General features: G+C 45.7%; 1 protein-coding gene across 8 annotated transcripts in view; it reads left to right on the forward strand.

Moving 5' to 3' along the window:
• The first annotated feature begins 2,125 nt into the window (after nucleotides 1-2,125).
• SLC8A1 (solute carrier family 8 member A1) overlaps nucleotides 2,126-27,609 on the forward strand; it is a 133,330-nt gene continuing 107,846 nt past the window's right edge. For 3 of the 8 annotated variants that reach the window (XM_069852907.1, XM_069852908.1, XM_069852910.1), the window contains exon 1: nucleotides 2,136-2,490. The gene's annotated coding sequence lies outside the window, so the exon portion shown is untranslated. Of the gene's footprint in view, nucleotides 2,491-18,718; nucleotides 18,842-27,609 lie in introns of those variants that run through there. The other 5 variants (XM_069852912.1, XM_069852909.1, XM_069852911.1 and 2 more) reach the window with 5 other exon arrangements.

A 27,609-nucleotide genomic window follows, 5' to 3' on the forward strand; every position in this document is an offset into this window, starting at 1 on the left:
GGATCACCGAGTCCAACCGTTCCTACCAAACACTAAACCATATCCCTCAGCACCTCGTCCACCCGTGCCTTAAACACCTCCAGGGAAGGTGACTCAACCACCTCCCTGGGCAGCCTGTTCCAGTGCCCAATGACCCTTTCTGTAAAGAATTTTTTCCTAACGTCTAGCCTAAACCTCCCCTGTCGGAGCTTGAGGCCATTCCCTCTTGTCCTGTCCCCTGTCACTTGGGAGAAGAGGCCAGCACCCTCCTCTCTACAACGTCCTTTCAGGTAGTTGTAGAGAGCAATGAGGTCACCCCTCATATGTCCATATCTGGACAACCTAGTAAAGCATAGAAATAAAATTATATTAATAAGCCCAGACAAGTTAAAAGTATTATTCAACTTTTAAAATTAAGCAGGAATTTCAGTGCTTTGCTGAATCATGTTCTTATTTGTACTGGAGCATAGGCCTCCCAAGTCACCAAGCCTCGGTGACAGGCAACAGCAATAAATATTCCCATTCAAAGGATGTGCTTGGCTTCGGCTATTGAAAGGCTGTAGAAACCCAAGGACAGATTTCCAGAAGGGATTATTCTTCTCCACTACTTCTCATCAACCTAAATGACAGGCACCGATTATTTGGCTGGTGTACTAGGAACCAGAGGGTCCTTCATACATACTCCTGTTTTGCCTGTGATTCCTTTTGCTGCTTATTTCACACTCCCATGGGCCTTCTGCTTGCTCTGGGATGCAGGGCTGTGCTCCCGGGACAGCTCTCTTTGTTCTGGATGTTGGGTCGATGCTGGAGACCTCTCAGGATCCCAACCTATTCCTATACACAAAACTCCCCTCCAACTTCTGAGACGCCAAATAGCAGGACTCAAATAAACCATTTGAAGTGGTATCTGTAATTGGGCAATTTGTAACATAATAATGAAATAGTGCAGTTTATCATTTATTGTAGAGGTGAAGCTGATAAGGTCTTAAAAACACTTTTATTCTGCCAAGTGTTCAACCAATGTTTAGAAAAAATCTCAAAGAGTCAAAGGAATATACAGGGAATTTCCTTCTCCTGTAATGAATCAAATCCACCAAGTTTGTGGATGACTTGTTCAATGCAAGTGGCCTACGTATGGGCACCTACATTCAGCCTTAGAGATCTAAGTGCCTGAATAGGACTTTCACCAGTTTTCTTCCAGCCAGGGAGTCTAGTCTGAAGCAATCAATTAGATCCCTAATAACTTCTTTACTCCCAGTTGACGCTACAACATATGATAATAAAGACATACTTAGTCTTGCCCTTTCACTTGGAGCCCTTAACATTCCCATTTGCACAGTGGAGATAACAAAGGACAGAGTTAAGGTTAATTATATGACTGTTTTCCTGACCTGTGACACAGGGCTCCCCATGCATATTTTTGTCCTCTATCAGCCCTTTCTGAAACTGAAACCTAGAAAGTACGGAAGGTAGGAAGGAGAACGAGGAGTGGTTTATTCATAAAAACATATGGAAGGAGATTCCAGACTGCAGCTTCCACTCTTCAGTGTTTCAAGCATGTCCCACGGTGGCTACTGTAATATCAGAGGAATGCTTTACTCCTGCTACTGCTGCTAATCTGGGACAGTCACATGGCTCCTCTACAATCTCTCTCTCGCCAAAAATTTGACTCTTAACCTTCCCTTGCTGCAGACAGGATGTATATTGCCTTGACATGCTTCCAAACATCAAATATGCAAACCCCTGACCTATAAGGAAAGAAAGAGAGAAAGAGAGAAAGAGAGAAAGAGAGAAAGGAAGAGAGAAAGGAAGAGAGAGAGAGAGAAAGAGAGAGAGAGAGAAAGAGAGAAAGAGAGAAAGAAAGAGAGAAAGAAAGAGAGAAAGAAAGAGAGAAAGAGAGAAAGAAAGAGAGAAAGAAAGAGAGAAAGAAAGAGAGAAAGAAAGAGAGAAAGAAAGAAAGAAAGAAAGAAAGAAAGAAAGAAAGAAAGAAAGAAAGAAAGAAAGAAAGAAAGAAAGAAAGAAAGAAAGAAAGAAAGAGAAATTAAATTAAAAATTTCTAAGAATAAAATTACGTAAGCCAAAAAAGAAAAGAAGATAAATCTGCCTTGGTCATTTCTGTTTGCTCTATCCTAGGAATTGCTTTGGAAAAAATAGCAAAATGTTTCTGTGAGGAGAAGGGGAAAAGAAAGAAAATGGGTTCTCAGGTGAAAATTGAAAAAAGAGGGCCAGCATAAAAATTTATTTATTTTCACTCATTTATGTGTCAGATGAAGCTGAAAGCTGCCAGATAGCTTCTTTTTGACAGCTTGAAGTTACTGTTGGGAACAGATCCATGTATGGAAGCAAAAGCAGAAAAGCACAGATAAGCTGAGATCCAGCTATGCAAACCATCTTTAGAGACACTTAAAGGACAAGCACCCCAGCTCCTTTCTTTCTGGTAAATTCAGAGACACAATCATACAAGGGTTTTTTTCCATTTGCTTTAGTCACAACCGCTGAGACTCGGCTGGGGTAAGTGAAAAGTGATTCAAGCATTTCTTTGGAACGGCTATGTATTCAGTTAAACTGACATCTACAGAGAAGCCATAAATCTGGGGCAATGGGATGACTCTAATAGCTGGATAGTGGTTAAGCTCTCAGAGTAACAAACATGACATATAACAGTTTTGCCACTGGAGGGACAGAAAATTTCCAAGTGTCTGAAAGAGGCAAGAGAATAATGTTGGAAAACAAGCATTTTATCACTCGTGAACTGGCTGACTGATGTTAGAGCTTTGGCAGACAGAGGGGCAGGACAGTTCAGTTGTGGCTTCCAGTGTCTGAGTCTTTCTGTGTTTCTATCTAGAAAAATTCATAAAAATAGTCAGGGGTTATTACTTCTCTGGTCTGTCCTACTTTCATTTTTAGAAACGTGTCTCATTTGAGTTGAGCTGACTGGACATTAGGATGAGCCTGTTGTAATTGATTGTTGTTTTTCTTGGCACTTGAAGGCAGTTTCTCAACGTTTCTCTGTAGATTTGAGGTTGATTACATCCTGTGCAAGGATTTTTGGTAGAGTTTTAACTGCCATTACAGTGTTGTGAAAGTCAACCCCAGTGTAAACAGCTGTGTGCTATTGTGACTATTTCCAAAGCACTGAAATAATAGCTCTTTTTCACTGGAATGTGTTAGCTCTGTAAACTGGGCACTGTCAAAAAGCAGAGTATAACCTTAGCAGAAAGGCTTTCTCCATGGAAGTGTTTTATTAAAAAGAATGCAAACAAAAAAAATCTTGATGTAGGCTTGGGTTAAAATCTTGTTGGTTTGCAATGCTACAGTTAAATGTGAGATTTTTCTTTAAATGCTGCAGAATGGCATTTGGGTAACAGTTCATGTGCTTTCAGGTGTTATAATATGACATTCATACACCCACTGAAAAGTGCTAGTTAAAGCTTTCTAATTTTTCAGATGGTTAATAGACTGGAAAAAAAAAAGTTAGAGCAGGTGAGGTGAAATTATACAGAAAAAAATGAAAATAATATCAGGAATATGACTGAAATTGTGGGAGATTTCCAGAGATGTAATGAAGGATGATCTTAAAGGGAAATTACTAGACCACAAATGCCATAAACATTTCCATTCATGAATGTAAAAGCTTTCCCTTGTCATTACACAAGAAGAATATATTGGAAGTGTTTGCTTGTAACTCCATAGTGGAGTCTGTGGTTGAGAAAGCAGATGCCTATTGCCCTGGTTTCCTCTTATTTAGCTAGCACTTCCATGGATATTCCCATATTCTTAATTTTTATACTCACTGAAATACAAATATTCTCTTTGGCTGTTTTCCTCTCACGTGTTGAAAAGAAAATACTGGAAATTAACTTGCAGTTGAAATTCATCTGTGCCTGGCAAATTTTGATTTTTTTGACAGGTACCTTTTAAATGTATATCACCCGTCTATAGAAATGCTAGCACAGAAATCAGTCTTTAAGTAATTATGATCAATAGATAGCTTTTTAATTGCTATTGAGTCATTAACAAATAAACTTCTTTGCTGTTATTGCTATGAAAGAACACTTCTGCATGTCACGCTTACTCACATTGCTTCTAGTTGCTGTTGGATATGATTCTGTTTTATAGGCTGCTTTTCCCCAGCTTTTACCGTTTTTTCTGTCTCTTTGAGGCTATGCGCACCCCTTTCTCCACGGACAAAGGCTCCCTGATGTACATGGTCCCTGAACCATGTTACTCAGCAGCTGGGCTGGGCAGATGAGGAAGAGGATGGCAGGATGGAGCTGGAAAAAGCTAGGACCTGTCTATTTTGATCTTATCTGGCCCAGAGGCTGGGGCAGTGTTGTCCAGTTGCCAAAGCCCTGATGGCAGGAGTCATCACTCACTTCCCAGCCTCAGGGCAGACCTGCCCCGGGGACCTTGTGAATGACGTGTCCTTTGTGCCCCTCTCCTCCCTCCATTAAAGCATTTTCAAGCAGTCTGTGTTACCACTAACATTTATTATTTTATCAGTATACTAGCTATTATTAATATTTGCTGTTTATTAGTCATGGGTATTGCTAGAGTTTTATGGTCCCTCGTGTAAAGCTGATGGGATCTCATTCAAAGACCCTAGACATGAATATAGTCATAAAAAGCTTCAGCGATAGTATCACTAACATGTATTTTATAAGTGACTAGTCATTATGAGTGCTGCAGCCTCTAAGCATCTGCCACGAGGTCCTCCCACGCACCATTCTTTGCCAGAGTGCAGGGAGGAGGGGGGAAGGGTAGGCTCTAATCTTTCTCACAGTCAGACAGTGATTGTGAGGCTGCCGAGCTTGAGACGGGGCAGCACAAGACCCAGGAAAGGAATTGAGCAACAAGGGAAAGCTGAGCTCAGTTCCTGTTCTTGCTAGCCATGGACGACACAGAAAACTGTCCTTGTCCAGGTGGCACTTGGAGAAATCAAGAATATGTTGTATATCTTGTGCAATGAGCCAAAGGCACACAGGACTTCTAGGCGCACTGGTGGTTTGTCTTCCTAAATCTTAGCGGCTTTCAAAAAACCCAACATACTTCATTTTCAGACATCACTCAGAGGAGAACTACACCATGAAGTTGCTTGGTGAGGATTTTGCGGACTGGCTCTGTCTTGAAATAAGCTCACTGTATAGTCTCCTCCTTCAGACAACTTCAATATTTTTAGGATGATTCCTGAAGGATGGAGTTTGGACACCAGCTCTGCTTTTTCTCTAGTAATTCAGAAGACTGGAGCAGATTCTGAGGACACATTGACAAACTTCTCTATAATACATTTTATTGTCTGTGTTCTAGAGAAAACAGCTTTATATGATTGCTCTGCCTGTTCTCAGCCTAGAAAACTGCAGATCCACTTGCCAATTCAAATCTGGTTTGTCCAAGGAATTGAGGATGGAAGAATATGATGTAAAAAAAAAAAAAAAAATCTGAAAATGGGCAGCTGTCTTTTCTGGTTTTCTTGCTCTCAAAGCATCTTCTTGTCTCTCCTCCTTCAGGGTAAGGAACAATGATCTACCTGGGGAGAATTTCACCACAGGACTCACAAAGACAGGCAGTCTTCTAGAAGGAATGGCATTTTAGGAAAAATTTGTGTTTGCAGGCTGCAAACATCCCATGTAAATATTGCAACATGTACCATGGTGCTGTGTGCAATCTCATGCATAGCAGCACAAATATATCCAGTATCTTCTATGTGGACATGTGCATAATTCTTTGGAATAAGCAGAACTTAAGATGGGAAGTGAAAATAACCTGTGCTTTAGAGAAAGTATGCTGCCATTTTTGTTTCACTGTGTTAAACTCTGGGCCATCCAGACTCAGACTTTTTCTTCTTTGTAAAAATTTTCTGTGTAGTAACTGACTGCACAGCATGGAGAATAAATAACCCTTAATGGCCTCAGCTGGTCTAGTACAGCTGTCTTTTTTTTGTCATTTATAGACATAAACTACTCCTAAATTTCCATCCCATTATACAAGTTGCCTTCAATATCAAGCTGAAGTCTAGCTTTTACAAAGTAGCCCTGAATTATACTAAATTTTCAGGTACTTGGTATCTCACTAGCAAACTGAACCATGATATTGCTGAATTAAGGTCATATGAGAGGAATCCCAGTGCTGGGGTTTGCAGACAAGTCATTCATCAAATGAAAGCCTCTTTACAAATGCAGGAAAAATAATCTGAATTCAGAGCTGCATTTTCCTGAGCTAAAAAAGCTCAGTTTTAGAGGCACCCAGGATGTTTTCCCTAAGCTATCATAAGCAAGATGTGTGTATCACAAGCAGGCTGACTTGGGACATATCTGCAGAGATCTCTTGCCGTTCCAGTGTGCTTCAGATGGATTCCAGCCATGAGCCTCACTCTTCAGACCCACCATCTGCTGATCTGTGCTGCTATGGGAAGAGGCAAAAATATGAGCACTTTATGCAGTGGTGGTGTTTTCTGCCAATGTACAGGTAAAGCAGGAAATTTTTGAGTTGCCATTCATTTTGAAGTTGATCCTTTTAAAAAGCCAGTATTATTCTGGCAATGCATGGGGAAAACATAGCAGCAATGCAATAAATCTGGAGGTCTTCAAGATACAGTTTATTCTTATCTAGAGCTCCGACCGTCACTGTGATCTAATCATAAATGTATCCTTATTGCATGGGGTCACTGCAGGGCAAAGCTGAAGTTATTTTACCATTTCCATACTTCAACATATTCTTTTATATTTAAGGCTGAACTTCCTCCTGATTTTGGGTGGCTTGTTCTTAAGATCTTTCCCAAATCCTTGGAATGCTGAACTCTTGACGTTGCTAACATAAAATGCAGATTTGAGGAGGGGAGAGAGGAGAGGAGAGGAGAGGAGAGGAGAGGAGAGGAGAGGAGAGGAGAGGAGAGGAGAGGAGAGGAGAGGAGAGGAGAGGAGAGGAGAGGAGAGGAGAGGAGAGGAGAGGAGAGGAGAGGAGAGGAGAGGAGAGGAGAGGAGAGGAGAGGAGAGGAGAGGAGAGGAGAGGAGAGGAGAGGAGAGGAGAGGAGAGGAGAGGAGAGGAGAGGAGAGGAGAGGAGAGGAGAGGAGAGGAGAGGAGAGGAGAGGAGAGGAGAGGAGAGGAGAGGAGAGGAGAGGAGAGGAGAGGAGAGGAGAGGAGAGGAGAGGAGAGGAGAGGAGAGGAGAGGAGAGGAGAGGAGAGGAGAGGAGAGGAGGAGGGGAAGGGAGTTGTGGTCTTTTTGTCTGCTAGACGGGTCCTTGCAAACTGTCTGGACAGTAATGTACAAGGATACAAAGAGCACACTGCCATCCTGAGCTACCTGTACAGCCCCTAACCCAGTGGGAGATGGGCTGGGATCTTTTGGTACGACCTACCAGAAAATGCTCCTTGGGCAGCTGGGTCTTCCAGGCTACAGGGAGATCTCATTGAGATGTTGAGTTTTATCAGTAATGTTCAACAAGCACTAGGAAGCAAGGGACAGACCATGAGGTTAGTGGAGGTGATGGGTGGGCTCGGCCCACAGTGATATGGGCAGGACTTCAGCAGTCAGTTTCATGCAGGAGCCTTGAAAGTCCTGAAACAGAGGAGGGGACATGCTTGTCTACCTAAGGCAGCTCAGGCTTTCTACAGGAGCCAAGGACTCGATGGACACATCTTATCTCTTGCCCTACAACTTTTCACTCTCCCAAATCAGCTTGCTTTGATGCCTGTTTCCAAAAGTAGCAATCAAGGTTTAGGCTTTAGTATGGGAATAGTGAATGCATCTCTTTGAAACAGCCCCTTTTCATGCTGATTACTAGCATCAGCAACTGCCATATCTGCACACTGGAACAACCAAGGTGACATCTACTTTCTAATCCTCAGTTTTTGCAGTAGTTTGGCAAGCATAATATTAGAAAACCCCCATGTTATCTTTTTGGTTTACAGAAAGGCTCCAAGCAGAGATCTTGTGCTTCTGCCCTAGATGCAGCAATAAACATTTGGATTTGCTGCTAGCATGTTGAGACTGCCAACATGTACACAGTGGAAGTCAGCCTTTCCTGTGGCCACAGACCACAACACGTTAGTGATCCACGGTATTATCCTGTTGTTAGTGAGTCATTGTCACTGCTGAAAGATACACACAGTCAAATAAGTTGCTAACAATAACACTGGATGTGAGAGACTAACGTTTGTTTTATTCTGCTGTAACTTGTTCCATATGGTCCTTTAAACCATGTTCAATGTTAAGTCACTTCAGCCTGCCAGCTATTATTTCAAGATGACCTCCCAGATTTAGCCTGCTTTTCAGAGCATAGCTATTTGAAGCAATGTTCTGAAAGCACCTCCTGTCCAGGATAAATGCCCAGTTCAGGACTGTCCAGAATTGTGATGTTTATTGCTTTTCTTCTGCTTGCTGTGACACACTTCAGATGTAAGCCACATGATATAGCGATGTTATGGAGCAGGACAGAAGCTATATCCTGACGGAGGAGCTAATACAGGTCTAACTTCTAGCATTTTTCTCCCTTGTGTGTTTTTCCAAGTTGCTGATGAGCCAAATCTTTGTGGAAACCTTGCAGCACGTTTTCCAGACCGCCTTGGTAGTATTAATTCATGGGCAAAATAATGCAAAAAGAGAGATATGCAGCTGTGCAAGGTGTTCTCATTCTACTCTCTGGCTACATTACTCAAAGATTTAACACAATGAGCTCCAGCACCACAGTGGAGTCTTGTGAGGTGTCCTGCACTTGTGTTCCTGCCATATTTTGTACTGGGACCAGTCCAAAACACAGCTTGGAAAACAAAGGCATTAAAAAGTTTATCTTGTTTTGAAATATTTTTTTGCTACTGGTTATGGCAAATAGATGCTCAAAGAAGCATCTTTCTCAATAACTGAGGGATCTGTCTTTTGGATTCAGTTGATTTGATCTGAAGTGAATTTCTGAGAAAAAGAGTAATCAATATTTAGGGCATTTCACAGCCTTGCTGGTAACCTCATTCTTCCCCTGAGTGTGACATGTCTCTAACCTAACCTAGAGAAAAGAGGTTGAAGGTTCTCTGCTGTGACTGTGTATGAGGATCTATATGTTCTTGTGGAAGAACATTGTTCAATGTGTGCTTTCTTATTAGAGATGAGAAAACATTGTACTGCCCGCTAGTGAAAATCCACTTAGTGGGCAATGATTTGTCTGTTTGGCTATCAGTCATTGATTAAGATTCAGGAAATGCGTATTTTAGAAAAATTATTTGGTCCCTTTCTAGACCCTAGACACTCTCCAATATAAATCACTAAAGACTCACCTAATGATCCATAATTCAGTGACAGTCCTTGCATTTTTAGACTCTGGCACAAGCCTGTCTAGGTGTGCGCATTGATTCATGTGTGCCTTCATGTGTTAAAATGCCTGAAGTTGTACCTCCGTGATAATGTACTAGAAAACTTTTGGCCCTTGACCCTTAACTTCAATGTTCTTATCTTAAAATAGCCAGGCATACTATATTTCATCATGCTTTGATGTACACACCTAGAAGGATGCTACGAAATAGGATAAATTTATAAGCATGTCAAGCTGCACCACTGCTCATGTTTTCTAGACATCTTCTGTACCTGTTGATAAAAACATACCAAATTTTAAAATTCTTCTCTTTGAAACAGACAATCTCACTGTCTTGAAATGTGCCTTGATGTACACAGCCTACAGAAAATTGCAGAACAAGACAAGTTTGAAGCCTCTAACCTTAATAAAGCTGATGTTTTGCCAGTACGAAATCGCTGCCTTCATCCTGAGTTGTAACTTCATTTCTTGTCTTTGGAGTGGATTTTATATGCCCTTTCTTTTGTGGCTGTGACTTGTGCAGAGACTTCACTTCAGGTCGTTCTTTCCCCTCAAAATCATCTGCAGGAAGGCACTGCATTGAGTCAGGCTCTTTGAAGAGAAAGGGGACCTGAAAGACAGAATCAGGTTGTCCAGGAAGGGAAATGGGGTTAGGTAACACTCTTCAGAGCTTTCCTTACCAGTCGCAGCTCTCATTAATCCCAGAGTACACCAAGTCCTACCTGGACATGAGAAAGGTGGAAACAGTGGGTTTATTGTCCTGCTTCAAACTGGCATAATTAAGCACAGGGCTGACCAACAGCCCACAATCAGTCCAGAGTATGTCCCTTAATTCACCTTACATTCCATACATTCCTTTTATTCTTCACAGGTTATGCTTCTTTGACAAGACTCTCTCCTCTCAGACAAGTCACACACGTGTATTTACTTTTACCCTGGTGGCCTTGGGTTTCCTGACTTTATACACTTTAGTACTCATGATATGGTTGCCTTGGTAATTTCAACCTCAGTGAACAATTAAGCTAGTATCCTGCTTGTGTTGTATGTTGAGGTGCTAAGGGGCATGGTTTACTGTTTGATAGGAATGGTTGGACTCGATGATCCGGTGGGTCTCTTCCAACCTGGTTATTCTATGATTCTATGATTCAATGTCTTCTCTTATACCTCCTTTCATGCTGCTATCTAGTTGGTGTAACTACGGGTCAGGGATGGTCGACTGCATTTACCTTACTCCTTTTCTTATGATTTGCAGGTTCTGATAGCTCCTTATACACTTACTTCATGTTGTATGTTATTTAGCCATAGGTCAGGGTTAACTATCTGAATGAATATTATTTTGTCTTTGCTATGAGGAATAACTACAGGTGCCCTTATGCAGTTGTCTCTGTGATGTTGCAGTTTGCCCAGGGCAGGCCATTTGTCTGCATACCTCAGCCTGTAGTTAACAGTGGGACAGGCTCCCAGCAAGGCCAGTGAAAGAGACCACCATGGCAGAATGAATGTTTCCAACACAAGCTTTCCTACCCCACCAACTCCTGGGAGTATTTGGGTGAACTTCAAGGTTCCTGTGGCTGAGCATGAAAAATTAACGGAAGAGGTTGCTAAGCGAGTTAAATGGCTATGAGCCTGGAACAAAACTCAACAGGACAAAACCCAGGTGTGTTATACCATGGGCTTTGGTGCAGCAACAAGCACTGTTCCCCAGTGTTCCCCTGGCTAAATGGTTCATCCACCCCAGAAATTGGCTGCCAGCCTAAAACCAAGATCTGCTCCCAGGTTGCGTGACCTTTTATAGAATTGCTGCCTAGATCTGCTCTAGTCTGTGGCCTAATTTCCACCACTCTTGACTGTTTTCCTACAAGCCTTAAAGGCAGTTATTCTTTTCCTTCACCCTACTAATCACAAGAGTGGTTTTCTTTTTATGATGTGCTGAAGGTCTCCTGATTGTTCGTCTCTCAGATTCATCTTCCTGATGAAATGATGTTGAAAGCTAAGTCACCTACACCTGATCTGAATTCAACAGAGGGTTGCCCATCCTCATCTTAAAACCTTTCCATGACATACACTCTCTGCAGACAATCCAGCTGCCTGTACCATTACTCTCATGGCTATAGGAATCTTTTTATTGTGCCAGACTTCAATCTGTAGTTTAACCTCCTGACTTCTTATCTCATCGACAGTAGGAGTGGGAAACATCTACTATTTCAGATTTGCGAGGATATATGTCTTCTCTTGACTTGACAGTCTGCATTCCTGCAGATGTTTCCTCTTGAATCACTTCTTCTTTTACTTCTCTTATTTCTTCCCATTGGTGGCTCTGAAGCTGTTGCTTGCCCTGATGCCACTGGTCATGTAACTACAGCTATTAACTCTAGAGGATGTTGATGGCAAATAAAATGCCAAATAACAGCCCTGGCACAAATACCAAAATACTACACTGGTGTCTTGAGGTGCAGGGGGCAGAAACTTTCCTAGTGACTAAGGTGCACATGGAAGGGAACTGAATGAAGGAGGAAGGCCTATATTGCCATCAGCCCGCCTAAGACGTCAGCCTATTAAACATACAGATGGCTAAACCCAGTGAGCTGGTTCTACTGTCTCTGCTCTCTCCCCACACAGCCGTGCCTTCCCATTTGGGCCATTCTTCCCACATCTGCCACTGCACTGCCTGCACTGCTAGAGCAGGAGGCACTGCTGAGCCAGAGTGTTCGAATCCCCAGGGTCCTGCTCTGCACTTTCTCCCTGATCTCCAGCCTACACACATGAACACCAAAGTAGCCTGCTTTCCTGGGCTGACAGCTACACTCAGGAAATTATCTCACCTGCTAAAGAGATTGGAGCACTCGCAGAAGATGATGGATTTATGTGAATAAGCAGAAACACGGAGGGAAGAAGTAAGAGCTTGCACAATCTGCATTAGGAAACATCTGCACACATGCACCCTCATACACACACACATCTCCATGTCTCGTCTCTCCTGCTCATACAAACACAGCCTCAGAATCCAAAAGTTTTGCCATAGGCTGGGGACAGTTTCCCATAAAATTGGAAGACTTTTATAAGAGACTTGGGGATTTCTAACCACAAGGCAGGTGGCAAAGGAGCATCTACAGTCCTTTTAAAGCATCATCACAATCTAGAAAGCCATGAGAAATCTATTCAACTCAGAGCGGCTTTTGAACAGGCCGTGTTTAAAATTCCGCAGTGGAGAACAGATTGGCACATGACAATATGCAAAATTTAAAAGGAGAATCCAGTCTCATGAGCAGAGTAGTTTCATTTCTCAACCCTCCCCCCACAAAAAAACCAAACCCATAACCATTAAGTAAGCCAAGTTAAATCTTGTTTTCTTGTATTTCTCTGCTTTTTTGTTAAGTTCTCTTTATACACAGGGCTTCAATTACTGTGTTTAGGACATACAACATTGGTTACTGCCTCAAAGCTTCTTCAGCATGCAGCACAGAGAAGACATATTTCTGGTCTATTAATCTTCAGAAGTGCAAATAAAGCACACTGTGCCAAAATACCAAGTTCTGTGCATGCACCAGTGGGGATCCTTGTCCATTGGACTCATGTCTAAGCTGTGGGAAAAAAAATGTACTGGGATAAGAACCGTGCTCCCACCTCAGCTTTTCTAGGGAAGGCGTCAGCCAGGAGTGAGGGGACATATCTTCTCCAAAATGCCTTGGGGAAGACTGAAGAGCACAGAAATTCCCAGTCCTACCGGTCCTTCTGGCCAAAACCTGAAAGCTGCACGGTGATAGCTGTGGACAGCATGTTCCTCGGCTCTGCTCTATCCCTGGGACTCAGGGGCTAATCTCTTGGCAGAGCTGATAAGTGCTGGAAGGACACCTATTCAGGCAAAGCCACTTGAAGGTGAAACAAAGCCGAACTGAGGCAGAGGTTAGTAAAGTCAAAGCAGCAAGGAGGCAAAGATTTCTGACCACCTTGAAAGGACAGCACAGATCAGTGAAGACAAGTTTCTCTTTAGGAGAAGTCATTTCACATCCTCTTGCCTAATGGGCTTGGGTTTTGCAAGGTATTCCAGCAGTTTTCTTGACCTGGAATATATAAATAAAATATAAATAAGGGGCTTTATGCCACTGAGGTCAGTCACTTTTCACTTTTAATAAAAAAGTTTGTTTTCCCTGGAATATCCTGCCTTGCTCAAGGCTGGAAAACAGGTGGTACAAAGAGGCCGAATTATCTTCACAACCAGGGACCGTATCCAGAGTCATGCAGAACATCCAATTCACCCTGCATTGCCCACTGAGGAAAATACAAATCTTGCATACAAATCAAATGAGGGATATGGCCTCATGTGACACCAGAGCTGCTGAAGAAGCATTGTAGTCTTCAGTTTGCAGGACACAGTTCCCAGATCTTGCCACATTTTCACAGTATTTGCACTTCCGTTTTTTATTAAAGTTGCAGCTCTGGAGTCCTGTGGTTACACACCACCATTTCATCTCTCTTATGTTTTAAACTCATTTCTGGTTACCAAGTAAATTGGAAAACATCTCACACTGTTTCAAAAGCAGAAGGCAAATCCAGAGAACACATTTGTTCCTTTTTAATTCTGGATTTGGGGAGGATTTTTTTTTTTATTTTTGCTCAGCCAGATTTTTGCCAGGCTAGGGCAGCCAAGCTGGACTGCAAATGGAGAGTGCCTGCTTGGTTGCAGTTGGCCTTGCGTCTGCATTTTTAGTTCCTGTATTCTCCAGTTTTGTAACAGCGAAACAAAGCTGCTTTTTTGGGGTTTGTTTTGTTTTGGTGGGAAAATATTGTAAGGGACACACAGTTCAGCGAGGGACATTTAGCTCTTCATTTTCCAGGGACTCAGGCTAGGAACTCTTCTTTCCCTGTGAAACGGGGACGGTAATGAGATGCTAGTATTAGCACGCACTGCTGTTGACACAAATGGCAGCTACCAGAAGGCTTTTGAGTTTCCAGTCCTTTGAGAAGTGTAAGGAGACAGTTTGCACCCTGCACATCTCTTATGTTAAGCCCAGTCGCTAAAGTCATTCTGCATATATATTGAATGTTTCCTTTATATCCCTGATGAACAGAAAGCAGGTTTTTCAAAAATAAAAGTGAGATTCTGAAGCAGAATTTGAAGAGTGCGTGGCATGTTTTGTAGACTAGGTGTTTGAAAAATACATGCAGCTCTCCCCATTTCCAAGCTCCGTAAATTCATATCCAGTCCCTATAACCAGTTCTGCTTTCAACCCCTATACGGCAGCAAGTTTCCAGTGCAAATACTCGTTTATGTCTGACACACACAAGCAGTGCTCTGCAAAATTTGTCCCTTCAAACTGAAAACTTCCTGGAAAACTCTCTTTCAATCTCTTAAAAGCTGTTTATGAATCAGTATTCTAGATTTGTTGTTTAAACCTGCATAAAACACAACATAGAGCAAGTAATTGAGGGAAAGCTCAAAAGCTGCACAAGCATGGTTTCTCCAGTTACCGCTGCAGGCTCCCAAAGCATTGAAGGTAGACACCTTCCATATCCAAGACCTCTAGTTGGCTGATGGATGACTGTCATGCGCTCAGACCTTCCTGGGATCATAAGGATTCAGGCTGTACCAGCTACTCAGAAATAGCTGTGGAGGCACTGCATGAAGAGGTCAAATAGAGTGTATGATGTTTAGCACGCAAAATTGCCCTTCCTGCAAACAGATGTGTCCCACTCTATCTGGCACATTTTTAAACGCCTGAATTACCCTCCTACCAGCGAAGGAAAATTTGAAAGTGACAGTGAAAGTGAATGCTCAAATTGCTGGAAACTGTGTTTCTGATCATCTTTTTTGGAAATGCCACTCTCGGGGATCTCCAGGTCTCTGCTAAGAACATGCAGAAGAAAGCCAAAAAAGGTTCAGTGGGCACGTGCTCAAGTCTGCTGCAGCGAAGAGCAAAGGCAAATGGATGGCAAGCCAGACGTGACATCTCATCTGCTCCAGCAGGATCCCTCTGGCATCTCCTGAGGAACTCAAGAACACCACAACCAGAGATACCTAATCAATGAGGACTCACTGGTTATCTTTCAGCATTATCTGAAACCTCAAAAGCTAAAGCAGAGACGAAAGCATCCCAATAAAGAGATGTTCTAGACAAGGCCAAAAAAAGGTGGTAGGACAGCTGCTTTGAGGTAAGAATGCGTTGTCTGACCCAAAGACTGTCCTTGCCCTGACCATTTTGGTTTTTTACGGGGAATATAACACAAGATGTTTTTAAGCAAGAAATATCTGAGGGTTTATGTCCACCTCTTCTAAAAGGTACAGGAGCTCAGATGTCATTTTTCACAAAGCATTGAGCGGAGAACTGTCCTGCACCATTCTGTTCTGTGCACAAAACTCTACAGACCGCTAAATCCATTCTTTGCAGGGAGGAATTGTCTTTCTACTCTGCACATGTGGACAATAGCTGGAAACCTCCTCCAGCAACTGCAGAGAGATGCAGGCTGCTGTCAGAGAGAACTGTGGGTGTATATGAATGAATGAATGAATGAATGAATGAACCATTCATTAGCATCGGCATGAGAATCTTCATGATTTTGAGAGTACTAATTAGTGGTTGTAAGTATGTTTGCAATGGTAGATATTTGCACGACTGCAAAGAGAGACAGGGAAGGAAAGGCAGCGGGAGCAAAACACTGCCTCTCCCAGCACAGCCCAGGATGCAATTGTGATGAAGCATGGATGTGCCCACTCTGTGACGAACTTGCTGTGTCAGGACATGAGCAGTCTTGTTGCGTTTGCCTGGAGCAGCAGGCAGAACACAGGAGCATTTGCTCATCTTGTCCATCGGATTTCACAGCCCTGGCAGAGCTCTATGCTGTTACAGCTACCACCTCAGTCAGCTTGGTTGAGAAAAAGCAGTATGAACCACAGCCACTTCAGGGTGAAGCAGTCCTATAATGCAGTATCTCCTCTCCTCATTTGGGCCAGCTGCCTCCCCTACTCCCTGACTTCCACTCTTTCTTTCATGGTCCAACTCCAGCTTTCTCTCAAAGACTGTGAAAGATGAAGCTCTTAATGTGCCTGGACAGTGATGTACGAGGGATTGCCGAGCATCTCCCAGCTTCCCAGACTCTTCCCAGACTCATCTCTCCTAACCAGTCACTTTTCAAGGAGATGAAAGCAGCTCTCAGATACAGGTGGGATAATGCCATTCCGGTGGCATACAAAAGGTTCATTTGCATGACTAATGAGTATCATCACAAACACTGTTAAACTCTTGGCTTCTTTCGGCTCCCCTCAAATGTCACAAAAATGCCTCAGCTGAAGCAACCGTTGTAAGGGTCTCCGCAGGAGGCACTGGGAGACAGGAACACGCACTGCAAGCTGCAGTGCAATGCGGGCTGGGAGGAGCTGGGTATGTGCCTATATCCTCAGAGAGCAGATCACTGATGGATCTCTGTTAGCACAGTTAACATTCTGGTGCTCCAGAGGAGTTTTGTACCATATTCAGTGAAAGAGCTGGTAAGTAGGTCAGCAACATAACTGAGGGAAACAGTTTAGGGAGAACTTCATAGCCGACAGCTAATTAAATTCTGAGTTCCACTGCTTATTGTTGCCATGATTAGATTTCAGTGTGCAGGGTGAAAAGCAACAGCAAGGATTGTGTTTGCTACAACCATGCTAATTTTTTCTGCGCCCAGTATCCCTTTGCCATGCCACCTTGTGCAGCACCTTGGTTCCTGCAGCCACAGCAAGAGCAGACACCACTGATATACATTCAATGCTCTGCTCAGGTCCTGACCAGAGCATGGCCCTATGACTGCTGTACACGTTCAGTTGTGCACATTTTACATCAGTGGCCCTGCTGGGAGAATTGAGTCCCCTTGAAGTATCACACATGGCCAGATGGAACTTTACCTCTCCTCTGGAGAGTTTTAAATCAAAAAAGGTGAGACAGATAATCACAGCTGGCTACTGGACACAAACACACATTTCATTTTCTAAACCTAATTCTTATTTGGAAATGCCTTACATCCTATGTGTAGGCAATATGCTTTTAAAGCGAGAACAAAACTAAATATTGATAGCAGCTGCAATACTAATAAGAAGTAGCTTGCTTGTTGGTTGGTCAGTTCATCACAAAGTGCATTACAAAGGAGTTTTGTGACATTGTCCATGTCTTACGCCTCATCTTGAACAGAAATGTAATCTCTCTCTGCTAAATGACATGGCAATGCAATTTTTTTTTTTTTTTTAAAAAAAAAGGTAAGGAAAGAAGAAAAGCACAAATGAAATCCAAAAGTAAAACTCTGGCTTGCTGTCTTGCCAGTGGTGACAAAAATTACAGGCACAGCCAACAAGATAAGAGGGAGAAGGTGTAAGAAGGTGCAGGAGCTAGAATAACAGCTCCACTTCTCCACAGACCTTGTTGCACCTGAGGATCAGGGCACAGAGGGCTACTCAAGGTTACTGGGTTCTTGCAGCTACCAGTGAGTTATTAACTTCAGACGTATTATAAGTCCCTAAAGCCACGGAGCTATTCCCCGAGGGTGGGACAACGGGTTCATCTGCTCCTTGCTGGAGCCAGAAAAGGGTGGAGGAGTCATTCAGGCATGGTGAACTTGGGCCAGTCTAGGGTGCAGCAAGCTCTGTGGCAGACTGCTGCCTGCCTGGAGGAGCTCCCCAGCCCTCCTGTGGGAACAGAGGGCTCTGCAGGTTCAGGGCCTGAGCTGGACATAATCGCAAGATTATCTAGGAAGTTATCTCTTCCCATCACCCTATTGCCTCTGCTCTTCTTTGAAAACACCACAACATCGGTGAAGTTAGAGGGGAGCAAACTCAATCCAGGGCCCCTTGGGATGCTCCTGGCCTCCAGCCTCCCGATAGGAGCCACGGGCAACACGGTGGGGCACGATGAGGGACGGCAAGGCACTTCTTGCACCAGCACACCCCCCACCCTCCCCCCATTCCTTCTCGCCGACCCTTCCCGCAGGGTTCGAACGGCGTCAGGCCGGCCCCGGCCGGCTGGGGAGACGCCGCGGGCCCCGGCGGGCAGGGCCCGGGTCAGGCAGGGCAGGGCTGGGGCTGCCCCACGCGAGGCAGGCAGGGCGGCCGGGGGTGGGTCCGCAGCCAGCTCTGCCTTTCAAAGCCCCTTGCTCCGAGGAGGAAATCGGAAAATATTTCCAGCAGCAGCAGCAGCAGGAGGAGGAGGAGGAGGAGGAGGGCTGAAGCTGCCACCGTGCAGCGAGGACGGCGGCTTCCTCGCTGCCCGCGTCGCGGAGGATGCGGCGGGCGGGGAGGCTCCCTGCGGCGCGGACGGGCTGAGCGCATCCCCGGGCGCCGCGTGAGCGCGCTCGAGCCCGAGTGCGTGCGCGCGCGTGTGTGTGTGTGTGTGTCTGTGTGTGTGTGAGAGCGTGTGTGTGTGTGTGCGCGCGCGCTCCCTCCCTCCATCCATCCATCCCTCCATCCCTCCCTCCCTCCCTCCTTTCTCCCGCCCGCCGCCGCGCCGCAGCCGCGCACCGGGGCTCCGCCGCCCGCCCTGCCGCGATGCCCCGCCGCTGCTGAGCCGCCCCCGGCGCCGCCCGCTCCTGCCCCTCGTCAGGTAGGACCGCGACCGACCGGCCCCGGCCCGGCTCATCTCCACGCCGGGGTCCTCGGCGGAGGATGGGGAGGCGGGATGGGGGGGGGCCGGAGCCGCGAGGGAGCCGGCGGGGAGGCGAGTGCGGGATGCTCCCCCCGCTCCCCGCTCCGGGGGTGCGTTCAGCGAACCAGCCGCGGCACCTTTAGGCAGGCGATGGGGCTCGCCTCGCTACCCCCGCCGGCCAATCGCGACAAGTCGCGACGGGAGCGACGTGTCGCGGCTGTGGCGCGGCTCGCCCCAAGGATCGGGCATCGCCGTGCCCGTGGGGCGGGGGCGCGCTGGGGCAAACCGGCCCCCGGGGTGGGGGGTTGGGGGCACCTTCTCCCGAGCGCGGCGGGGGCGCCGCCCGGAGAGGGGCTGGTGCCCCCGGGCAGGGCGGCTTCACCTCCGGCCCGGCGATTTCTGCCTCGAAGCGGTTTCCGAGGTGAGCGGTCGGAGGCACCTGCAATCGCAATGAAATATCATTTTCGTCTCGATCGGCGTGTGTTGTTAAGGGCCGGTATTAAGCGGTGCTCATCACGTAGGCTTTGTCTCGGTGGCAGCATGGCTGGGGCTCTTCCATCATCTCAAGTGTAATTCTTTAATCGTAGCCTTGTTGCTTCCCTCTCCGCTGAGCCATGCGAAGCAGCCCCGCGCTCAGCTCTGTCTCCAGGGTGAAAACAAACTGACAAAATGTTGTAGAAAATACAGCAAGCACTAGGGAGAATTGGAGTCTAAAAATGAAAGCCGTAGTAAAACCACAAGGTCACAGGCATGTGGGTGCGAGTGTTTGATTTCAGGACTCCTCTTTGCTTGCATTTCAGAGGAAGCTGTTCCTTCAGTCCCAGATGTTGGAAATCCACAAGTCAGGCAATGGAAATGGGGGCTGAGAGAGGCCAGGGTTCTCTGTGCGCTCTCCTGACACCTACCTAGGCATTCAAGTGCTTTTTCTCGTCACCACAAAGAGAAGAGGTGCACTTTTATTTAGAAAATGAAAGCTGGGACTCTTGCATATTGATGTGATCATGGTGACCAAGAAAAAAAAGAGCTGTGCAGCATGGCTTTGGCTGGAGAAGTGGACATCACCAAAGAAAGGCATTTGTGTTCCCTTGGGTGCATCTGGCAAATGTTTATTCCTCCCCTTTTCTTTCTGAATGGTTCTTCAGTAGCAGCTTTCCTCCTTTTCCAGCAGAGGCATTTATCCCAAATAAGAAAATAATCCAGCATTTCTAGAGCCATAACCTACCAGCCAAGCCATGAACCTCCACCACCGTTTCCCCTGGAAAGTTTATGCATAGCCTGACCAGCTCTGTTTCTCCTGAGGCATGAACAACTCCTAAGCCAGTGCTGGGGAGCTGTGTTGCTCAGAGATTCTTCTGTACCAGGGTTTGTGTTCAAGATATTTGAGGAGATTGGATATAATCTTTATGCCTAGCATCCCTGAATGCCAAACACCAAGTAACACAATTTTAAGCTGATGAAACTTTGCATCTAGAATGCCCTCCTGCCACTGCTGTATGTGGCGCAGCATGAACTTGGCTCATGTCCTTGCTCTTGGAAGTCTCCACAGCACCTTGCATGATGCCAAACAGGAACAGCCATTTCTTTACCTGTTTTTCTTCTTTGGACCTTTGGTAGTGTCCTGATCTGCTCAGGGCTGTCAGGATTCCAATTCTCCAGCATTGCATGTAGGACAGAATTTAGTTTTCTGCTGAGTTTTTAGGGGCATAGAGTCCTGCTGGCTTCCTGGGGAAAACACACTGTTTTCCAGCATCCTAATGAAACTCAAAACCTGTAATAAAGCCCAGTGTTCCTCAAGGCACAGGCATCACTGGACAACCAACCAACAGGTGGGTCATAGACAACACAAATGGCATGCTATACTGGCTCTCCTTGTGACTGGTACAGTGAACAACATGGAGCTCTGTTCAAGCTGAAGGTGCCATGGTCTCAGTGGGCTTCCAGCTCATGGATGTAGGTCCCTGCAGCTGTGCAAATCCTGGCTGCACTGAGGTCCACTGCAGGGTGCTCAGGGTGTTGTGTCATTGGAACTCTGGCATCCGATATAGGCTGAGCTCACTGACCTGTCTTTCCCTTGCCAAGGGCGTGAGTGATACCTCTCCAGCTGTTTTCAGGAAGCTTATAGGAACTTAGCTTTCTCTGCAATCTCTATCCCTCTGGTGATTATAGCTGAAATTGGAGGGGAGGGGATGTGAACAGACAGGCAGACGTGGAAACTCTGATTTCATATGCCTGGCTTCCTAAGGAAACCTGGCTACAAATAGAAGTGAGATTTGCTGCTGCAAAATACTCCTGGGGAGACAGGGAATGGAGGACAGACTGGGGAGGTAAGAAGGGCTGGTTGGTCCCGCTTTTGAGATGTGCAACCAAGGCTTGGCACACATCTGGACTAAGACTCCTTTTCCTGAGATCTGGTGGGCTAAAACCCAGGCATCTGTTTGGCATTAGCATTCAGCTCCCTTTAGGGTCAGTGATGTGAGGAGCTGTCCCTCTGGATGGTGACTCTCCTGGGATGTGGTACCATGCTCTGCCAGCCAGGGCTAGACACCTAGCTGATGGATGGAGCATGCCATGTTGGGCCTCCAGCCCAGACTAGTCTGCCCAGCTCATGTCTAGGACCATGTCCAAATTGCCTGCTTCCACAACCTGCATTCACCTCAGACTTTCCCCACACACATTCCCAGGTACATCTCCTACATCTTTGTCTCTGGGTGGGTACAGGGAACTGAGGACTGGGGATTTGTCTCTGCTCCCTTGCAGCTTTCTGCTCCTTCCTCCCGCAGAGTGCAGCAGAACATCTCCCTACACACCCAGTTCAAAAATGTGCCCAGAGGGTAGAGCGTATACAGACAGACAGAGAGGAAAGCAACAGGCTTGCTAATTCCTCTCTCGTGGCCCCTATGGGGCATCTCTAGGCAGGTGCTTCCTCCCCAGGCTACCTAGGAGCCTCAGGCTTATTAGCAGTATTTTACTCTCATAACCCTCATAGGAGTTGCTCTTCTCATTTTACAGAGGGAGACATAGAGCACAGGGAGGTGAAGGGCTGTCCTGAGATCCCAGAGGGAATCTATCAGCAAGGCTGCAACAAAGCTGACTTGCGGATACTGCAGGTAGCCCCATGCCTAAATCAGCGAGGGAGATCCACAGGTACAGCAAGGCATTAGCAGTCCAGGAGGAATAATGGGGAAGAGGCTGAAGCTGCTTGGTAAAGAAAAGAGAAATGATCTGGAGACTGCAGTGAGTAGCAGGGGAGATGCAGGGAAGGGAAAAAAAAATAAAGAGAGAGAGAAAATACAACACCAAGAGAAATACAGTATTGCTCTCTTGCTTCTAATTTCTTAGCATTTTCCTTGCTGTGAGCTTGAATCATGAGCAAACGGACGAGTTGCCACTTGGTCTCCATGCGTTGAAAAGCAAGGCTGGGATCTTCCTGACAGACAGTTCCAAGCCTAGTGTCTACAAGCTGCTCTCAAATTCATCCAATCTGGCTGAAATTATCTATTGTAGTTGCTTTATTTTCTCTATTTATCTGTTTACTTTGGAAAGTTGCTGTGGAGATTGTGGGAGGAGATCGGATGCTTTATTGAAGAGATAGGATACTTGGAAAAATCAGTTGCAGACTGATAATTGTTGTCAGTTTTTAATGTCCTTTACTGAAATCAGGGTGGCCTGATGTGTATTTTACTTGACTGGCTTCACGGAAGGCTTATGCCGCTGACTATATTTGGAAAGGGGTTTTTTTGTACTAATGTGATCAGGATGCTGATGGTCTGGAAATCATTTTCCTGATGTGGAGGTCTGGAGGGACAGGGGCAAAGGATGCCAACAGGCTGTGATTGTTTTGGTGTGGCAGAGCTGGGTGGAAGGAAGAAGGAGCCGGGCAGAGTTGGAGCAGGGCTGTGAGCCAAGGGTTTTCCAAGCTGTGTTTAAAGTGCTGTCACATTGTGCAGCCTTGAGTGGCAACACGGTATTTGGACATAGTGGCTTTCGTCTGAGAGTGCGGATGTGCAATCTCCAAGCACCCTGTATCTTGCAGGGCTGTTGGCATTAGTTTTGTTTCCCTTGGCTGTAGGAAGATGGACCTAGGCTCCTGGCTGATTTACTGAGTTATGGTCAGAGACCAGACAATTTGTTGGGACCTTTTTTCCCAACAGTCGCGTCTTTTCCTAGTACAGACTTAGCTTGAGGTGCCCTGCTGTGAAGCAGACTGCTGCTGTCAGTGAGGCACAGGTGTACAGGCTACAGCATGGCCACAAAGGGTCAGCAGGAGGTCGAAAATTTTGCTAGCCCACTGGAGGTGGAGTGGGGAGTATGAAACCCAACCATGAGGTGAGGTGTGCAGCACTTCCCCCAGGGAGGATTGGTTATTTCTTGCAGTAAACTCTTAACTACTGCTGTCCTGCAAGAGGAACTGGGAGGGGGGGTGCTGTGACGCGGAGATTTCAGGTCTGACCTTGGGGTAGTTGCATAGGACACATAACTTGAAACAGCATTTTTTGATGGGGTGGTGGTTGGCACTTGTCAGTTAGGAGAGCATGTCCTCTCACTTGGGCTCCTTTTGTGGGGTTGCTGTCTTTTCACCAGGGACACTGGCAGGGGAACCGGCTTGCTTTGAGACTTTGTTTCTCTAGCTTGCAGGCTAGCTGTGCCCTGCAGCAGCTACTAGCTGCTTCTTTGTCAAAGGTTGTGACCCGTCTGGCTGAATGGAGAGCATTTTTCTTCTGCCCCTGACACCAGCAGAGGGGTTTTTTGAGCTGCCTTTCCTACCTCCCTGCAGCAGTACACTCTCGCTAGGGAAAGCTCTTCTCTGTCTAGCTCTGACTGTGGGATGAGGAAGGGCTGGGTGGGACTCACTGGGGTGTTGCAGCACGCTTCTGGTTGTGTCCCCACAGCACGTTGAAAAGCAGCCGCTGTCATATAAAAAGCAAACATCCTACTGACCCCAGCAAGCAACCAGTCACCATATGGAGAGTTGCTCCCATCTCCTATAACCAGTGACATGGCTGTGGGGACACCCTCTCCCATACACATTGGCAGAAAATTCATAGTAAGGATGTTTATTACAAAGCTGATGTCCCAATGGATAGCTGTAGTGGTGGCTGTAATGGTGTGAACACTGCTGTGTTACAGCTGCTCTGTGTTGCAGAGTGTTTTCTGTCAAATTCTGGGGAAAAAAATTCCCATGGAAAGTCTCTTTCTCACTCTTTGTGTTCCCACTCATTCCTTGTGAGCCCCAGCCATTTTCTTGCTGGGTTCTCCTTCTCTCATAAAAGTGGCTGGGGTAGCTGTGCTCTGAATGGTGCTACCAGCTTGTTGCACATGGTCATAAACCTGTGTGCGATACGAAGGTGTAGGAAAATAACAGGAACGGTCTAACAGTGGATACTTTAAGGGCGAAGTGCCAAAATGGGGACTTTGGGGACTTCTGGGAGGCTGCTGCAAAAGAAAAGCTGTACTTTGTTGAAATGCATAGCATCTTTCACGCTCACTTTGCATGCTGCAACCAGCCAGCCTAGAGGAGCATGGCTGCCAAGGAAAGATCAAAGTGGAGTCTACAAGGCTGTATCCTCTTCATATGGCAGCTCCTGAGCTGAGGGGCTGGAGCACCCTCCTACTGATCTGTAAAGTGAAGAGCTCCCATGTTCAGCAGGGAGGCAAATATCTCTGCAACCCTCCTAGCCCTCCTGTGGGTAACAACCACACTCCTGGTGTTTTACAACATCAAGGGATAGAATAAGGACTGGATCAACATCCCTTGGCTAGGAGCTGCATCTAAACCATGCAGCCTCTTGCAGGCTCTCCTCCATGACTGTGCAAATCCAACAGCTAAGTGCCCTGGAGGAGCTTGTCCACAAAGAGAAAAGAACAGCTGTTACTTCAGGAGAGCTCAAGTTGCGATCTGCCTCTCCTGGTTAGCTCCAGCTCTACCTGAAATCCCAAGCAGCCAGTTTGATTGGGCTTCAGAAAAGCTCTGCTCCCTTGGTGGTGAAAAGAGCTTAAGGGTACCCTGTGCATGGGGTAGTGCTTATGGCCAGGGTTGTCCTGATCTGAGGTGGTGGTTTGGGGCTTATGTGTATGGCCAGAACCAAGCCTGAGAGCGCCTTGTTCCCCTGCTTGGTGCTGCCATGATAAATCTGGCCACAAGATGTTGGAGGAGAAGGCTGTGACCACAAGCACCATGGCAGGCAAGGTTTGTTGAGGCTGCTAGCCTGGCATGTGGTGATCAGCCACCGCATTTGCTTTTATTGTTGATGGCCAGGATGGGAAATGCAATTGAGACACCTTAATGAAAAGCTAACATAGTTGGGTTTGGAGGGAGGGCTGGCATTCTCGTAGCCTTGCCTCTGTTACAGAATAATAGGAATTATTTGCGAATATTCCTACTACTGCGTGTGCAGCAGTGTGCTGACCATGGGCTGAGACCCTATGCAAATGCAGATCAAGGGGCTAGCTGGTTTTTTTGACAGTAGAAATAAAGAAATGTTGCTGATTTTATAGCACCTGCTTCTCAGAGATGTTTTGAGTGTGAGGCTCCTATTGTGTGTGTGTAACCAGCATGCTGTGTCCAAGCACTTTCTAGCCTTCCATAGTTCCTGAGACTGTTGTTAGTAACACTCATTGTGAATTTGTTCAAGTAAGAAAGCTGTTGTGGATACATGAGTCTTACTTGATGACTGCACCTCAAAATGCTAGAGAAAGTCCAACGTAGAGTTGGGGGATGCTACTGCTGCTCAAAGAAGGGTCCTGACCCATTGCCAAGGCTCATGTTTTATAATTCCAAAGCTCCAGCCTTTCCCCACTCATCTGAACTCTCCAGAAAAGCTCCATGTTTCTTACCTCCTGCCACCTGAGGGACGAATGTTGCCTATACATGGAGAGCTGTATGGGAAGGCCAGAAAAATGGATTCCTCAGATGCAAGCCTCTAGACCTCTTTTCCTCCTGTTAAATGTAATATGGCACTTGATAAGGAAAAAAAAAAACCAAAAACCAAAAAAACCCACAAACAAAAACCAAACCCCAATTTATATTAGAATGTTTGAAAGGGAAGAACATGGCAGATGAAGTTCAGGTGACTTATTAATCTGATTTAGTGTCTGTCTTTTTTCAGGCTGAGACTTCCAGTGCTTGAATCTCTTTAAGAATGTAGAGTTGGTCCAAAGTGTGATGGGACTCGCCTATTCTTTATGACCTAAATTAGTGACCCAAAGCATAATATTTTCTCTGGAACCATCTGTTTCCTCTTCTTGCCAAGGGGATTTCACAATGCCTGATTGCTCTGAATAATTGTACACATGCAAGAATATGACTTGCCACAGGGAGAAAATTAACTGAACAAGGGCAGGTGGATGTTCCTAAGTTTTCTGTTGAAACTTCTATGCTTTAGAAAGAGATAGTGAAGAACCATGCAGCTGAGTAATATTTTATGCCCACAGTATATTTTTATAGGCCTACATATTTGAAAAAAAACCCAAACCAAAACTACACTTAGGAGTTATCTGAGGTACAGAATGCCCCTGTGCTTTGACAGCCCCTTCATCAAGTGTCTCCAAGACTTGGTTTGGAGCAGTGTGAAACACAGGAGTACACATGTTGGGTGACTAATTCATGCTTTGGCTAAACTTTAGTGACCATGAACACACATCTGTTTCAGTTTAGCTATCTGACAAATGGCTTGCAACAAGGTACTCTTCATTACAAAAGCCATGTTTTCAATCTTTCACTTCAGATTTGTAAATACTGGCTGGAGCCTGCATTCTGAGAAGCAGGAGATGCCCGGGGACTGATCAGGGAAGCAATGTTCAGGGCTTCTGACTCCAGCAGTAAGAGTTTTTCGTAGCTTTAGCAGGATTTTCAGCGCAAACTCCTAAATCTATCTTCATACAGGAGACTTGCTTTTTCTTCTTTTCTTATCAGTTCTTATCACTCAGCTCTTTGACTTGTGCAATTATTTCTTTGTGTATCTTTCTTTTCTTTTCTTTTCTTAATTAGAAAACTGTGGGGGAGATGTTATGGGCAGACCAACAATTCCTGGTAATGAAATACTATTTGTATAAAACTGTCTTGATAAAGTCTCAGCTTTGTTCTCCCAGCCTAATAATGCTATTACAGCATCCTTAAATAAAAGCAAATGGAGGAGAGGGCTTTGATCCATTATTACAATGTCTCTGTGGAGCACATGCTGTAACGTGGGTGCACAGTGGTACCCATTGCTTCCTGCATCCAGTTCTTCACTCGTGCACAGCCCTGTCCCTGCATAATATGCCCCTACCCTAACAAGGAGAGATTTCTGTGTCATGGGGGATAAGGAGATGGGTGGTAGTGACCAGGTGCTTACCTTCAAGAAGACCTTGGTGTGTCCCTGTTTTGGAGGGTAAATGCTTCTTGCCAGGAGTGCCGGCCTGGCTGTACTTTCGCAGTCAGCTATGCAGCACGTGTAGCCTGCTGTGTGCATGGACCTGTGCTGTGAAACAAACCCTGTTTCAGGAGGAAGAAAGAAGGTGTGCTTAGCCGTCCTGTTTGGGTCACGCTTGCTATGACTGGATGCAGGTAACAGCTGGGATGCTGTCACTGGACGCAGCCTTTAGCATGGATAGGCTGGTCTGTGTCTCCTCACACATGCAGCTTTGTGGCTGTCAGACCTGGTGTTTGGTTTGAGGGAGACCAAGTAGATGGCAAATGGTAGGGAGAGACCTGCAGGCATTGCAGAACCTGGACTTTAGGAGACATT

The sequence above is a fragment of the Phaenicophaeus curvirostris genome, chromosome 2 (genome assembly GCF_032191515.1).
Source record: "Phaenicophaeus curvirostris isolate KB17595 chromosome 2, BPBGC_Pcur_1.0, whole genome shotgun sequence".
NCBI classification, from domain to species: Eukaryota; Metazoa; Chordata; class Aves; order Cuculiformes; family Cuculidae; genus Phaenicophaeus; species Phaenicophaeus curvirostris.